The 4,868-nt window shown below is 39.4% G+C and overlaps 1 protein-coding gene across 1 annotated transcript in view; it reads left to right on the top strand.

Annotated features, from left to right (window-relative positions):
* Positions 1-570: 570 nt before the first annotated feature.
* Positions 571-4,868, top strand: part of LOC138975602 (alpha-(1,3)-fucosyltransferase C-like) — a 30,043-nt gene continuing 25,745 nt past the window's right edge. The window contains exon 1 of the mRNA XM_070348323.1: positions 571-726. The gene's annotated coding sequence lies outside the window, so the exon portion shown is untranslated. The remainder of the gene's footprint in view (positions 727-4,868) is intronic.

The raw sequence follows: 4,868 nt of genomic DNA on the forward strand, positions 1-4,868 counted from the left end.
ACGTGTATAAATTATTTCTTACACGTGTATGAATTATTTATTACACGTGTATTGGTTATGAGCCAAACAGCTTTCCATATTGCATACAGTCACCGCGCGTCGACAGAACGCGTGGTTAAAGGCTAACAAGTAAGATGATCTGCTTGACCATAGACCATTTATCCTGGACCGCCAACTAGCTCTCTCTCCGCTCTTTCTCTCTATTACGAGGTAGCGGCCTCTCGCATTTAGGAACCTACGCTTACATGGCCTTTCAGAAATCAGGAGGATGTCATATCCGGTGTCGATTGTAAACATGGACGAAGTTGCCCAGGTAAGTTCTGAAAATGCTAAAATAAACTCAGCTAAAGTGCATATGGAACATGTTTTTCGATGAGTTTTGTTAAGTTTAGTTTGGAGTTTTGGAAAATCCAGTTCATTGTCACCTCCCATTGTTACAAATAACTGTAGCGTGCTTTCTTTTCACTGTCTTCGAATCGCTGGCCTTTCAACTGAACCGGACGCTAAGCGCACCTGAAAATCGATCGTCGTAATCTCGAAGGGTCACGTGACGAGTTGGCGGTCCAGGCAATTTGGTCTATGGCTTGACACTGATAACGCACACACAATCACAGTGACATACTGCCACTGTGCTTGCGATTGCGCAACACACAAAAACCTTCTGAGCATGTCTGTGACATGTTAATGACAACACAAGTCTTGCTCAACCTATTGCTTGGTCCTGAGGTGAGTAGTACTGTGCTAACCAGATGAATTTTCTCACCCGTGTGTGGTTCTCGCAATATCTTTGTTTTATTGATGCTGCGCTTTCTCCTTTTTTTGCGACAAGACATTGCAACTAAGAACCTTCAACAATGTGCAGTAATCTTAAGAAACTAGGTGGAGGAATAGAGCGAAAGTACACTAACAGTCATAAACCCAACGTTTGGGTTGTGGAAGACGGTTGTTTGCTTGTTTGTTTACACATTCGGCTGGGTTTTATTGTTTAAACTGCAAGTTAACAAGTAGTTACATAATGCCACCAGTCGAGAACTGAATCACGAAAATGTTGCCTTGACGTTACACTGTCCGCGAACAAAGGGTTTCGATTCTTCAAAACTCTACTATCCTAGCCTCTTCCTGAATAAGTTAAACGGAGTGGCTCGACGCGTGCGAGAACTATCGAAAAACAGACTCGTGGTGATTTCAGTAACAATGAACGAAGTTGCAATGAACGTCCCGTATCTCTGTCGTCGCCTGTAGAGAGGCCCGAGAAGTGTTGCAGGCATTACGAGCTGTGTGCGTGCAGCGAGATATGTGGATATAGTTCTTGACCTTGGCAGGAAACGTGTTGCTGGTGTGTGTGGCAGTGACAACGTAACTGAAGCAGAGACTATAGAGTATACACTGAAGTTGGTATTACGAATGGAGCAAGTGAGAGATAGAGAGAGAGAAAACGCCTTGTCTGAGCGGGAGAATGAGATTGAGATTGATAATGGGAATGTGAGTGAGAATGAGAAGGAGGATGAGAGCGAATCTGAGAGTAACAATTCAGAAAGAGTGAGTGAGCCAGTGTGTCAAAAAGAACGTATGCGTTTCGTATCGTTAAATGTTGGTGGATTGTTGTCAAAACTGAAATATCCAGTATTCAACGAGCTGTTTTTGTGTAACGATATTATATGCCTGTCTGAAACCAAGCTAGATGATTTTGATTTCTGTGAAGTTGAAGGTTTTACTTGTTTTAAGAAAAACAGATTGATATGTAAACGAAAGTCGGGTGGGGTTGCAGTTTATATCAGGGTTTGTTTGTTTGTTTGCTTAACGCCCAGCCGACCACGTCGCCTTGACGTTACACTGTCCGCGAACAAAGGGTTTCGATTCTTCAAAACTCTACTATCCTAGCCTCTTCCTGAATAAGTTAAACGGAGTGGCTCGACGCGTGCGAGAACTATCGAAAAACAGACTCTTATCATTACAAAAATATACACCCAAAATCTTCAACTTTTTCTTCCAAACAAAATTATAAAATGTTTCATCACAATGTTTCCTACTACCCAACCACATCGCCTCAGACTGTCTCTTATGTATCCTTAAGCCTGAAAAGCTAGAAAAGTCATTCATTATTTCAAGTGCATAATACATATCAATCTCATCCTTTAAAAAAAGGGTGATATCGTCTGCATACAGAGCAATTTTAATAACGGTTGCAATATCAACATTATTCCATAACGAAATTCCTTTAACACGTCTACACTGTCTTATTTTTGATGCCAACAATTCAATGGCCAGTACAAAGGCCAAACATGAAAACGGGCACCCTTGACGAATCCCGGCTTTCACATAAAAAAAATCAGACAACCATCCACAATACTCTGAGCTAACTGTGTCGTTCATTAACACAGTCACCCATTGAACAAATTCTGGCCCAAACCCGAATTTTTGAAAGGCTTTAATAATAAACTCTTTTGAAATACTATCGTACGCTTGAACAGTCAATTGCGACCAACAGACCAGGTTGATTTAACTCGTGTGACTGTTCGATTACATCATCAATTAACCTTAATATTGTAGATATTTTTCTGCCTTTAATATAACCGACTTGATCTTTCTGAACAATATCACCAATAATGCTTCCTAACCTTTTTGCCAAACACTTGGCTATCAGTTTATAATCGCTGTTTGTAAGGGAGATGGGTCTCCAGTTCTTTAATTCATTTTTAGGCAAATCCTTTCCCTTGTGTATTAGGGTAATGACAGCTTTGCGCTGCGTGGAAGACAATTTTCTTTCGATTCAAAGTGCACCCCCCCCCCCCCCTTACAAAGCAACTGATTCGCCCCTGCTACATATATTTAAAACAATCATTCAACTGTATTTATTTGACCTTACACAGACTGTAGGAAGAGGCAAACCGTCTTGAACAATATTTTTTTCCCCATGAAGCGACTCCAAGAACACAGAAGACGCGAAGCTGAGTGACATACCTTGTTGTCTTAACTATGATAGTGGTGGTCCAGTGAACGATACCTTCCGCCTGTGATCCGACCAAGCTCGCAAAGCTCGACGAGAGCAAAAATACGGATCGGATTTATATTGCCGGGACGAAATGCGAACAATCGTACTTTCGGTTTCTTAAAAATCGTATTTCCATCGCGGAAAGCGTAGTGGCGTAGTTTGGAATAAACATCGTAGTAAATTACGCCCAAATCGTAAGGGTAGGCAGGTCTGTTTTAATGCTAGAAGTGGATATGCAAGAGACTATTTGGAAGACTGTGCTATTATGAATGAATTAAGTGATGAAGTATCAACAGCGCAGATGATGGACATGTTTGGAATTATAAAAGAGAGGTACTCAATGGACCATGTTATGAAAAATTTTGGCCGCAGTTTTATTGACTTTTGTATTAGTCAACGATTATTAGTAGTGAACGGCAGAATGGGAGAGGACACAAGATGTTTTTCCGTCATTTTCAAAATGTCAATTATGTGACTATGATGAATGTTTATCTGATGTCCATTGTCCTATATTTTTTGCCCTGTCAGATATCCTAATGGACAATGAACACGTTGAGAATGAAACTGAAAGCAATTATAACACTAGCAGTGTGTTGAAACCAATATGGAAAGTAGGAGCAAATCAGAATTTTGTAGATGAAATTGATGATAATAAAGTATTATTAGTGGAAGGGATATTAATTTCCCTAATTGGTAGCGTAGAGGATGTAACTCAGGACCAGATCGATAATGTAATGAAACAAATAGAAGGAATTCTATCCGAAGCTGCCAATAAATTGAACATGCTTAGAAAGAATAAGCAGAAGAAAAAAATAAATACATGCACAGTAACGATGCACATAGTGGAGTTAAGAAAATTTGGTTTGATAAAGAATGTAAACAGACAAGAAGAAATATAGAAAAATAAAGAGAAAATTTAAAGCCCAACCAAATAACAGAGAGATTATACAAGATAAGGTCCAAGCATTCAAGGATTATCAGGGAACACTGAGTAAAAGTTATAATAGTTATTTAAAGCAGCTACATAACAAAAATTCGAACAATGAAGTCTTCTGACCCCAGCAGTTATTGGAAATTGATAAGTGGATGTGACCAGCAGAAGAAACAAGCGATGCATGATATATCCCGTGAAGTATTTGTAAAACATTTTGAAAAACTTAGTAATGTATCTGACCACGACTTGATTGATGTGCAAGATGATGTGCTTGATGGCATAGACCTTATGAATGAACAATTGAATGTTAATATTACAAAGGAGGAGGTGATGATATGTGTAAACAATTTAAAGAATAACAAAGCTTGCGGATACGATGGTATTATAAACGAGTTTTTGAAATAATCCTCACCAAAACTATTAACTATTGTAACACGTTTATTTAACTTGATATTGCATACTGGGAAAATGCCTAAAACTTGGACAGTGGGATATGTATGTTTGTGTCTGTTTCTGGGTGAATGTATGTGCATGTTTGTGATAGGGTGTGTGTGTGTGTGTGTGTGTGTGTGTGTGTGTGTGTGTGTGTGTGTTGCTTTTTTCATGAGATCGAACTTATGATTGGAAAGGCTGTGGAGCGAGAAGAATGCGTGCAGAAAGTGACACTTGCGGGTTATTGTGATGAGGCATAAAGAGGGAAAGAACACTCTTTCTCTCTCTTTCTCTCTCCCTAGTAGATTTAGTCCCTCTTTAGGGCGAGGGCCAGATGCAAAAAAGTATACCAATGCCTATTCTGTTACCCTCGTAAAATAAAGAATTGTCATTGTAATTGTCATTGTCATTGTCATTGTCATTGTCTCTCTCTTTCACACACACACACATTTGTTATGTCCGTCTGTCTCTCTGTCTCTGTGTTATTCCCGACAAGAATTAAGAAAAGTG

This window comes from Littorina saxatilis, linkage group LG1, assembly GCF_037325665.1.
Source record: "Littorina saxatilis isolate snail1 linkage group LG1, US_GU_Lsax_2.0, whole genome shotgun sequence".
Classification (NCBI taxonomy): domain Eukaryota; kingdom Metazoa; phylum Mollusca; class Gastropoda; order Littorinimorpha; family Littorinidae; genus Littorina; species Littorina saxatilis.